The sequence below is a fragment of the Chinchilla lanigera genome, unplaced genomic scaffold, assembly GCF_000276665.1.
Source record: "Chinchilla lanigera isolate Chin_1 unplaced genomic scaffold, ChiLan1.0 scaffold00145, whole genome shotgun sequence".
Taxonomy (NCBI): Eukaryota; Metazoa; Chordata; class Mammalia; order Rodentia; family Chinchillidae; genus Chinchilla; species Chinchilla lanigera.
Genome location: NW_004955546.1, coordinates 2,273,626 through 2,285,638, shown reverse-complemented (window position 1 = coordinate 2,285,638; position 12,013 = coordinate 2,273,626). Strand labels below are relative to the sequence as shown.

The following is a 12,013-nucleotide window of genomic DNA, read 5'->3' as shown; positions in this document are numbered from 1 at the left end:
AACAGGCCCAGAGGTCCCCACTCTGAGTCCCTCCACAATCCTGAGGCATCTGGCTATAGGCCACGTGCTTTCTGCCCCTGTGGCGGATGCCCTAGGGATGCCTTCTAACCCTCCCCCCTCGTCCTGCAAGGCCACCCTCTTGTGTTCCCCCTTCCTGCGGAGTCACTATCACTATGTCACTGTGTGCACTGGCTCCCTGGGCCCAGGTGGGCTAACCAGACCTGCACAGTGCTCCCTACATGCTGGGACTGGTGTGGGCTTCCTGTGAATCCTCATGTCCAGCCCTCACCATGTCATCACAGGCAAGGATCCTGTGCCCCCAATTTATAGCTGAGAAGGCAGAGGTGGGGCACGTTGCCCAAGGTCTCCCAGCAGGAGACCAGCAGAGGCACTATCCCCCAGGCTTCTCCCCTGCTCCTGGACAGGGGCTTAGGCCCCTGCCTTCTTCCCTCTGGACAGCGGGCTCATCCAGCCCAGGACCTCATAGACCCCATGTGCAGCTGGCCACGACGTCTTTCTCTCACACCACGGAGGGTGAGGCTTCCTGAGGAGGGGACTCAGAAACCTTTCTCCACCTGGCTGGCCTCTCCTGCTGGTTCTTCCTGACTCTCCACATCACAGCATCTCCCACAGGCAGGGGATGCAGTCCACAGCCTCCAGGGCACCTGCAAGCCCCCATGGCACTGAGCCAAGAGTCAATGCCCTTCCCACCTTCGTAAGGGCTGGCACAGACTGAGGTCAGGATGTAGGTCATTTTAGTGCAACAAAAATACATGCACACATTTCTAGTGTGTGTGCTGCACACATTTCTGTTCCCTGCTTTACAGTTCATAAATAGATGTGCTCTTATGGCAGGTCCTAGTTATACAGCACATTAAGCGTTTCTCATTTCTTAGTAAGTCAAGAACCTTCCACTGAACTGCAGTATCACCACTCCTGTACTACACGGCCACAGTGAAGTAAATAAGGGCGACTCCACAACCCATCTAGCAGTTGATCTGACAACTGAGTGGGCAGCTAACTGACAGGGTGGCTGGAGGTGGACACAGGAGGCCACTTGGGGCAGGAAATTCTTGAGTTGGGTGGGAAGGAGTTGGACAACGAGGTTTCATGGTGTTACTTGGGAGGCCATGCCGTTTACAATTTAGGAATTGTTTATTTCTAGAATTCCCCTTTTAATATTTTTAGATTGAGATTGACATGGATAAGAGACCACAGCAAACAAACTCATATGTAAGGAGGACCACGGTATTCTGGCTGGGAACCCTCTCTTATCAAGGTTTCCAGCATGCTGGGAGCCAGGTAAGTCCCCCCACATCCTCATGCTAATCTGCCTCTATCTCCCTCCTCCCGACGAGAGGCCTGAAGGTAGTGACATCGGAAGGTGACACAGCCAGGGTGGCCCCTGTGACCTTCCAGCCACAGAAGTCAGCTCACTCGCAGACCCTGACACCCACTCACAGGAGTGCAGCCCCACGGGTCCTCCCATCTGGGGACTCACTGAATTCATCAGTGCCCTCAGGGCCCATTGGGTGCAGCACTCCGACGCTCGGCCTGACCAGAGCTGTCCAGCGTGCTCTCCCTCCTGGCTGACAGCATGCAGGCAATCAGCCTGCCCCCTGCACAGGGCGAGTATCTGATCACACAGGCAGAGGAATAGTGGTGGGAAGACAGAGAGATGCTTCCTGGGGACCACAGGACCATCGGTTGTCAGCCCTGCCCTGGTCTAGAGGATGCAGCCCACAGTCTAGAGAGAGGTTTGGCCCCTACAGGGGACTCAGCCTGCACAGCACACAGAGTGGGGCGCCAGGGCCAGGGCCGGGGACCTCCCACTGCCTTCTTCCCGCCAGGCAGATGGGATTTCACACCCGAGTTTCGGTTCCTCCACCCTCAGCTGGCTTCTGAAGCTGATGTGCTGCCCCAGTGACGGGGAAGTTCCTCAAACACAGCAGGCAGAGGCTGCCCCCGCCTGGGTCTTGGGTGGACACCACCTCTGGGGCCCACAGCACAACTGTGTCTTGCTGTAAGCAGGCTCGCAGGGCAGAAGCGATGGGCTGGATTCACTCTCTTCCTTCCCATGTCCACTAGGCTGAGCGGCACTGTCCCCTCCTGTATACCCCCAGGACAGGAGTAGCCCCCAACTGAATCTCTCTGCCCTGCCACCTCCTCCTGACTCCCAGCCTCATGGTCCACCGCTTGGACACCGCAGAAGCTCAGAAGCATGGAAGAGGGTGACAAGGCCTTTCTGTTTCACTGCTGTTCCCAGTACCATGCACAGCCTGGCACATCCCAGGAGGCCCATAAGTATTTGTTGAATGACTGTGTGAGTACAAGAGTTATGGGCTTCCCAATCTTATCTTCCAGAGTTGCACATATATAGCAGGATCATAAAATACATGTATCCAGGGGTTAGGAGGTGATGTGATTAAAGGACATGGGTCACAGAGCCACGAGAGCTGGGAGACTCATCCCGAACCTGTTTCACAAAGGGAGCAGGAATCTGGGTTTTCATGGGCTACATCCACTGCCTGAGATGGTCACTGTGCCTTGAGCGACTACGTGACTGCCAGCTGTTCCTACCCTCTGCAGCCAGGTGGGCCTGTGAGACCAATCCTGAGCCATGGACTGTACACCGAAGTGTCCCAGGCCAGCTGTGTCCCTGAGTGAGTTTAGATCAAAGCCCTGCAGCCACCCACACTGGATGCGCACCAGGGAAGAGACCTGGCCTCTGCTGTGACAACCCACTAGCGTCCTAGGGATTTGTTACTGCAGCAAAACGCAGCCCAGCCTGACTAGCGCAGTTAAGACAATGTGCACATTAATTTCATATTATATATTTCAATGTGCTTCAAAATACGACACAGCCAGACCAAACTCACTTGCAAGACAGATGCACTTGTGGTAGCAGGGCTCTAGTTTGTGCCTTCTGGTTCGTGTCACAACTCAGTTTATAATCCTGGCCTTCTCGCACGGCACATGGGGAACACATGCCTGTTGCTGTGTGGAGCAGGAATTCCTTGCAAGCCAGGCAGCAGCTTCTTGTTAATAACAGGCACTTCCCCAAGCGCTCTAGGCTGGGAGCCGCTGGCTGGTGTGGTTCCAGCTGCAAGCCTTCTCTTCTGAGCCTTAACCTTCCCATATGTGACAGCATTAACCCGATGGGTCTGACACCTTCCCAGCCACAGAAGTGCTCGTTCAAATGCAGACTTTGCAATTCAGGTTAAAGGGGACACTCTAGTTGACAGCAGGAGGGTGTTGGAGCCTCATCCCCGGAGCACCAGGCGATTCTGTGGGCCAAGCCCTGTCCTCCCTGGCTGGCCTCCAGCTCCTTCTCCCAAGGACGTGGCCAGTGTGTCTCCAGCTGCAGGGGGCAGCAGTGGCCACTCAGAGGAGTCAAAAGAACAGCAAAGGACCAAAGGACAGCTCTGGATTGCAGCTGGCAGAGTGAGGGGAGAAGGGTGAAGGGGCACAGAGAGCAGACAGCCAGGCTGTGGAGGAACAGAGTCTGGGTTGCCATCCCAGGGGAGGACAGGAAAGCAGGAAGCAAGGCCGGAAGTGACAAAGGCTTCTTCTTTCAGCTTGCTGGGCTGCCTGAGCCTCCTGGGGTGGGAGCACTGGCCCAGAGGACAACAGCTCCCATTTATTTCTGTGTCCTCTGACCTCAGCTGCACGGCACCATGGGGGTCACTGGTCTGTCTGGCTCTTGCTAGCCTCCACCCTTGGTGGGCAACATGCATCCAGTCCCTGAGCTCAGGACCACATGCAGATACCCCCTCCAAAGGGAACTCTGTCTTCATAACTGCTGTACCACACTGAGGGGAGTGGTACACACACACATACACACACACTTGCGCACACGAAAGGAGGGCCACACCTCTGTTTTTGTTAGGAGCGCTTTCCTGTAGCTGTCTATGGAGCACAGGATCTCCCTGTGCACTGAGCAGGGCCGCAGCTCAATCTTATCTGGAAATTAAAGCCTTGGCAGAGCCCAGGGCACAGGTGGATGGAAGCGAGGATGCCAGGGTGGAGCAGGAGTTGGGAGGGGACAGGCAGGGCTGGCTTGTCACCCCAGCACACAGCAGGATCACCACGATGCAGAGTGGACAGGCCCCTGGCCAGCTCCGGCCCCCACACGCAGCCGGCAGCTCAGCCTCCAGGGCTTTCCAGATGAGGACGAACCACGCCCCAGGGAGGCCCTAGGCAGTGCGCTCGCCATAGCCACAGTCCCTAGTGAACAAGCAGTGGGTTGTTTTCACTTTCCACTTCAGTGGCTGCTCTGCCAGCCGTGCGGAGACAGACTGCTGCTATGCAGGGACAAAGGCCATGGAGGCTGGGCGCAGCCATCAGGCGGGCCTCTCTCCTTTGTTGTGGTCTTAGAGCTGGGGATCACAGGAGGAAGTGGCTGTGATTCCTCAGGACACCACAGGCCCAGTTTCTATGGCCCAATTGGAAAGGGAAGAAAGGAGCCCAAGGAAAGGGGCTTCCACGAAGCTAGGCTGAGTGCACTGTCAGGCCTGCAGGTCTAGCACCCCTTCTTAGGCATGGTGGGGTACACGGGCTAGGGGTGCCCCCACCCGACACATGGAGAATGGACTGGCATACAACTGGCATGTTCTAGGCTGGTCAGTGAAACCTGAGAGCTTGGTGAGTGCTCTGACATTTCCTGGCACCCGATTCCTGCTTTCTCACTTAGACATGGTTTAAATCAAGTGGGTAATACAGGAAGCGACTGAGAGACACAGAAAGGAGGACAGAAGGCAGATTCAGCTGGGAACCTGTGGCAGTGCTGCTGGATGCAGGGGAGGGATACTGCCTGGGTCCCTGAGGAGCTCGACCTCCCTGTGCGCCACCCAGGGCAGAGCCAGGTGCAGGGGACAAGGAGCCTTTGAAGGGTCTCCCAGCACCTGTTACCAGCAAGTGGCAGGACCTCAGCAGAAAGAAGCTAGCTGCTTGAAGAGGGGCCTGTGGACACGGGCTCCCCTCAGCCATGCATTTTTGGAGAGAAAGCCAGCTGTTGGGGTGTGGACAGCTGCAGCAAGTCAGCAGCTGCGGTCTCTGCCGCTGTTCCATCCCAGTGTCCAGTCCCCCACCTCTCCCATCTCTTCTGCCCCAGCATGTCCTGCAGCTGGGAAGCCTGGAGGACTTTATGCTGGGTCTGGTGGGCCCTGGAGGCCCAGGCAGTGCAGGAGGCAGACTGGGCTGAGCACACTATGCAGGTGCCTCCACTGTGTCCTCACGTCCTCTGCAGTCCTGAGCTACCCTGAGCCCACTCTGGTTCTTAGGCCCCTTAGCACAGTCTGAAGAGCCTGATCCTCATCCGCACCTGGACCACAGACTAGCCATCCTTGAGGCCCCACCCTGGGGGCAGCACCTCTCCCATGCCCCCTGGGCTGGGTTTTTGCCCTTGCTCTTAGGCCCAGCAACTTGGGGCAAGAGAGCCATTCCTGTTCCTCCTGCTCCCCTGACACTTGACGCCCATACTTCCTGGCCTGTGCCACCACCCCAGACTAGGGTCACCTCCTGTCTGTGAAACAGGGGGTCCTGGAAATGAGGATCTGCTTAACTATGATTTGGAGGAGGGGCATACATTTCCTCAGGATGGCCAAGGTGAGATCTCGATTGCTCGAGCCAGAGGTGCAGTGCAGAGGGACAGACATGCCAAGCTCTGGATACCAGCTGCTGCCCACAGCTGCCCACCTGGGCTACCTCTGCCTATGCCACGTGCACCGGGGGATTCTGGTTCTCAGGGCTGAGGATTCTGGTCCACAGGGTCTTTGGGTGATGGAGTGATCTGGAGTCTCTTGAGAACTTAATACATTCTTGTCAAAAAGCTGGGCATGTGTGAGTGTGTACACACTCATGCACATGTGCACACACACACACACCTACTCTGCATGCTGCTGTAGCAGGGTCACAGAGTCCTTAGATTTCAGGCTAGAAACCTGTTGACAGTGTCACAGCATAAAACATGGGTACGGGTGTGATGGGCTTGCCCTCAGCTGTGGGTCTCTCCAGACTCACAGTAGCAGCGGGTCTAGTGTCCTCAGGGCTCTACTCTGCAGCATGGAGCAGGTGAAGCTTCTGTCCACCAGGACAGGAGACCCAGAGAACTGTCAGTTCCCTTAACCAGAGGAGAAACCACAGAGCCTGGGGCCAGGCAGCCCTTCCTACTTGATTGTGAGTTACTGTACAACAGTTTCAAAATACTTTCTACAGAGTGCTTTGAAAGACCACTGGCTCTGGGCACAAAGCCCTGCTCTGGGATCTCATGGCTGTGTGGCCCTAGGCAAATTTCCTTTCCCACTCTGGACCTTGGGTTCCTCGCAGGCAAAATAATGGCAATCCTCAGTTGATTACTGTAGGGAGACCTGTGGGACAGGTCCTTTGTAGGTTGTTATAACACACAGAAGCTCCCATCAAGGTTCCTGTTAACACTGGGAGCCCGGGGCCTGGGGGACCGGGAGGCTCAGAGATGGGTGAGTAGGACCCAAAGAGGACAGAAGCTCTCCCTGGAAAAAGCAACTCTGAGAAAAATACTCTAGGTTTACACCAAACCAGCACCCAAGTCCTGGGATCACAGCCCAGAGCTCTCAGTCACCCCTAGCTCCCAGCTGGGCATTTAGAATTGGAACATGCTACTTACGCCCAGCTTCTGTGCCTGTTCCTCTGTCAGGGTCCAGGTGGCTCTGACCCAGGGGACATAGGACTTTAATGCTCTTCTCCAGCTCCAGGCTACCCCAGAGCCTCCTGGTGTTTCAGACAGACAATCTTATCTGTGCACCGAGCTCACTCTCAATGCCATCACCAGCACCACAGCACCACCAGCACCACACAGAAGGGTGTGTGGAGGGGAGGAAGCAGACAGAACACACGGCGGACTGTGCTGAGACACAGCCCAGCACCATCCTCCAACCCTGCCCCAGCCTCCCTGCAGGGATTTACCTTCCTCCCCTTCCTCTCTCCGCAACTTCCTCCCAGCACCTCATCTTCAGCTCCTCCAGCCACAGCCCAGGAGCACAGGAAGGGAGGCAGGCAGGTCTGCCCTCACCCTGAGTCCCACAGCTCACTTACAGGCTTGTGTTGGTTTCTTTGTTTTCTTGGCTTTTGGCACAGATCCTGAGGCACCCCAGTGCTGTGGACAGTACAAAGAAGGAGTGCCGCCAAGGCCCTGAGGACTCTGGAGTCTCTAACTGGCTTGGGTATGAATTGCACAGCCCAGACCCCAGAGGAGCGGAAGATTGACCCTGGGCCAGGAGGAAGGGCACAGACAGAGGCCAGGCCCCTGAGTTCCAACTGTGGCCCTACCTGTGCCCTCCTGGCTCAGAGTAGACAAACCCACACTTTGCAAACCTCAGCTTTTCATCTGAAAGTGGGGGTAAGGAAAGTACCAGGGTGGGAGTCATGAGGAGGTGCCCTGAGCCCCGGGCTTGGCACAGGGCACCCCTCCCAAAACAGCGCCTTTGAGATGAGCAGCCGTTCCTGGTCTTACGGCTTCCCTGCACCTGTGAGACTGGGCTGTGCGACAGCGCCCGCGCTCTCTTCCCCGCCCGGGACCAACGCTTCCAGGAAACTGGCTTTGGGGTAGACGGGGCACAGGTGCACCCTGAGACCGTGCGCACCCGTCCCGCTGAGACTTGGTCCCAAAGTGTCCTCCCGTGGAGGAGGCGCCTGGCGCAGTGCTCAATACTCAGCACCTGCCGGGCCGCTTTGCGCCACCTGGCAGGAGAAGAGCCTCCACACCGCTTCTGCGAGCACCAGTGTGCCGGGCGCTGCGTCCTGCTCGGAGCAGGGACCTGGGGTCCTGCGCGGAGGGTCCCAGGGACCCACACTCACACTGCGCGGAATCACTCACCGTGCAGGCATCACGCCCTCCGCAGGTCTCTCTGCCTGCCGCGCTCGCGCTCAGCAGAGCCTCCAGTAGCTGATCCCGGCCGCCTCCGCCACTCCGGATCTGGCCCGCCCCTCGCTCACGGCAGCCAATGGCACAGCCTGCCATCGCCAGTAAGGGGCACGCCCCTTACTCTGTACCAATCAATCGTACCGTCGCCACCCGCCCAGCGCTGGGCACACCCCAGCCCCGCACCGAAAGCCCCGCCCCGCCACCCCGCCGGGGCACACCCCTCGACTCTCACTGGCCAATGGCACCGCCCGTCGTCATCCGCCCGCCACACCCGAGAGCACGCCCTGAGAGCGCAGGTGGCAGGGGCTCCAGTTGCTGCCAGCCTTTGGGGACCCGGTGGTCAGGACCCAGCCTGGTCTGGGCGCGCGAACAGGGGCGGGGACAGTTACTGAGGCTTTGTTTCATCTTTTCCTCTCGGCACTCGTGTCCTGAACAGGACCTCTGTCCGCACCCAACACAAGTCGTTTTTGTTTCCTGATCTCTGTGGGCCTCGCGGCCTCCTCAGTTGGAAAGGAGACAGCTGGGCTCTACGTCCCCCCATGCGGCCTCTAGTGTCCAACCCGCTGGGCCTGACTCCTCCTGCAGCAGCGGGGGAGGGCAGGCTCGGGAAGGACCTGCCTGGCATATCTGCCTTGCTCTGTTCTGCCAGCTGGGCTGGGGACTCCACGGCTGGGGACTTCCGTGAGGATGTACTTGTCCTGTGGCAGTTCACAGGTCAGACCTCATAGAAAGCGAGGCCAATACTTGGTTGATTCTAAAGGTTTTCAAAAACAGTGGGTAAAATTCAACAGAGCTCTTCATTCTAAGCATTGGATGCTAAGAATCCACTCATTTAGGCTCAGGAGAGGTGCAGATGGCACAGGTGGTGCACACTTTCCCTGGGCTCTGGCAGGGCACAGGGCGGGACTCGCTGGTGGGTCACTGCTGTGCCCTAAGCTGCAGGCAGGAGTGGGTGTCCAGCGTCACTGTTCTGTCCTGTATCAGACACTGCAGTGCTTCAATCAGGGACTGCCATGCCTCACAGGTCCCCGGCTCCATCAGAAGGAGCCGCCTTGCCCTGAGACTTCCACAGAACTGCCTTGACCTCCCTCCTGAGGGTGGGTGCTGGCCACTGCCAACTCCAGGTCCACTCCGTTCTTGGAAGAAAAGAAAGAGAAGGAGGGAGGAAGGGAGAGATGGAGGGAGGGGTAGTGAAAGAGACAGAAAGAAAGTGATTTGCATGGGGATGTGTCACAGTGCCTGGGTTTTCCTTGCAGTCCAATCAAAGGTCACCAGATTAATTTAGGGGACGATGTGACAGTACTTGCAAAGATGACAAGACACCAGTGTTCAGTGCACAGTGAGAGCTGTGCTAATGACTTCTGCCCGTGCCATCCCCGCTTATTAGGCTGTGGTAGGAATGTGGTTCTCACTGTGGTCCACAGTTGACAGTGAAAACAGATAGAGCCTGTGTTGACAATCCCTGTCACAGCTTTTCTAGCTTCCTTTCAAGCACAACTGGCCCTGACACCCACTTCTAGGTAAAAAGACAGGGGGAAGTAGTCTGGGAAGGGGGATTTGAAGGACAATGAAGACAGTGTGTGCTTTCCTGGTAGAATGAACAAAAGTCTTCCCAACCTTTCTGCCTCCAGAGTGGATACTGTATAATGTCTGGAGCACTGGCAGCCTTGTTGGAATCGTGGCACAATAGGTCCATTTGCAGATGCTAAGGATGAAAGGGGTCTGGGTCTTTATTGGCATCCTAGGATCTTTGCACTATGCCTTCCATATGACTGGTTGATTATGAAAACAAGAGACAACAATGATACATGGGCTGCTGTGTGCCAACCCCTTCCCCAGTTGATCCTGCTCCTATGGCCTCATTGACCTCATCTCCTCCCATGGCCTCCTCTTGCTGGTACTGTTCCCCCCACACACCAGGCTCCTGCCTCATTGTGCCCTTCCCACTGTACTGAGCCTCTGCCTGATGGCCCCTGCCCCAGAACCTGCTGCACTTGCCCAGGACCTCCTCCAGGGTGACTCCAGGTCACTGTCTCTTTAGGGTCCTCCTGGCCTACCCATCCATCCCTGGTCACACTGACCTCCTTGGCCTGCCCTGCACTTTCCTTCCTCACCCCAAGCTCCTTGAGGTGGAATCTGCATCCTTAGGCCCTGACTGCCTGACCACCATTGCATTTCATTTGACTCATGATTGATTCTGTTCTTTCAGACACATTCAGGGAAGCCCTGTATGGTGGGTGGATTCTGTTTGTGCCACCAGGGACTGGGGCAGATGGCATCTCTTCTAATGGAAGCTGGGGTCTCAGGAAGTGCAGGTCACACAGACACCTCTACTGGACTCCTGCCTAGGGCACCCCAGGGACAGAGGCCTTCTAGGGTCCATTAGGAAGAGGGCACTGTGTCCGTCTCTGGCCTCTCATTCTTTATAGCATCCCAGCATCAGAAAATGTAATTGTGCCATGAGTAGTCCTGGTGGACTTCTCAGATCCATAAAAAGCCAAATGGAAACATACCTGGATGTTTTATTAATGAGTCACACAGAACAAATTTATGTTCAATTTGCAAGGGAAAATTTTAGGGAGCATCAGGGTCTTGTGCGACTCTGTGGGATCTGCCTGGTGAGGCCTGCAGAAGGCTTTTCCCTCCGGGTTGGCTGGGGGTGACTTGGCACTGGGCGTTGCTCCAGGGAAGTTGGAAATTCTGCCCCTCCCTCCCTCTGTGTCACCAGGGCTGCCACAGCAAGCAATGTGACTCCAGGGATGATCAGAAGTTGGCAACATGTAATTTTGGTTTCTGAGTTTTGAAGTGTGCACTTTTGTATTTTTGTGCAAAGGACATTGATAATGACAGCCACTTCCAAGGCCATTGCTTGGAAACAGTACAAAGGACTTTGAATTAAGTTACTGATCACTTTCCTCAGGCCTTTTATGGGTGGCTTTCTTGGCTTCTTTCCTTCACCATCTCCAGCCTCAGATTCAAAATAAAGAATTTTTTAAAGCAGTTTTTCAAAAAATTTAATGCACACTCTTTACAAAGCAATTAGCTGATTGCACTTGGTGGTAAGAAGATTCTACTCACAGAGCTGCTTGAGTGGTGTTAGCTTTTGGGTCCCAGACATGTTGAGGCTCCTGCTGGCTGCTCCCAGCAACACAGATGTGGCTTCATGAGGATTTGCCTGGAACTCCCAGGTAACTTCCCGGAAAATCTGCACACCACCAACACTTCCTCCCTGGGTGAGGTGGTTTTTGCTCACTCCACTGTTAGCACATATATAATGACTTCAGGTTCCTTGGAACAGTCCACCTAGGCCAGAGGCAGGCTGGAAATGATAATAATTCTCCAAATGGACATGAGTTTCAACATCTTCCCAGGAAACCTCCCTGCACAAGATTTGTTGAAGGTAGAAAACTTGCTTTAAAAGGTAATATAGCTAAAAAGCCCTACTGTAACTTCCTTTGAGGGAAGAAATAAGTGCTGGGCACAAGCCCTTTCTCCTCTCAGTCTCTGAGAAAAGGGTACAACTGACAAGCCCACATCAGCTTCAGAAACATGTGTGAGGACCAGGGCAGCTGAGAAGCCATGGATGGTGAGCTCCGGCAGCCTGCCGTGTAGCCTGCTGACATGTCTCTCCTCTCACCTCCTCCTCTCCTCCTGACACTGGTACAGTTTGGAAGGCTGGCAAAGGAGCAGTGCCTCTCTGTCTTAGGTCTCCCCTGCTTTGCTAAGCACTCTTGGACCTGCATCACCTTCCCTCATGCCCATACTCCATCCCTCCTTCTACCCCACATCCAACTTGGGCTGTGTTCTGGGGGTGCAGGCAATGTAGGGCTGCTAGAAAGCTGATTAACAGAAGTGTAATTGCATGAGTAGATTACATTATAAAAATAATATGGCAGTGCAAGACTCCTTGACAACTGCCTTCCAATATAACTATAATTTCAGTAACATGAGAAAGTGTCTTTATATTGGTCAGGGTTTTCATGCATTTAACAAATAACAAGACTGTTTGTAGAACTTGGGAGCTGCGTGTGGAACACACATTGTGGGAAAACTTACAGAAGAACACTGCTTCTCACAGGAGGACAGCCCCAGAAAGGCTGCTGCTGCCTGGGG

The 12,013-nt window shown here is 55.4% G+C and overlaps 1 protein-coding gene across 2 annotated transcripts in view; it reads right to left on the bottom strand.

Moving 5' to 3' along the window:
- Rassf4 (Ras association (RalGDS/AF-6) domain family member 4) overlaps positions 1-7,960 on the bottom strand; it is a 30,199-nt gene extending 22,239 nt beyond the window's left edge. For both annotated transcript variants that reach the window (XM_005411784.1, XM_005411785.1), the window contains exon 1: positions 7,853-7,960. The gene's annotated coding sequence lies outside the window, so the exon portion shown is untranslated. The remainder of the gene's footprint in view (positions 1-7,852) is intronic.
- Between the last annotated feature and the right edge of the window lie 4,053 nt (positions 7,961-12,013).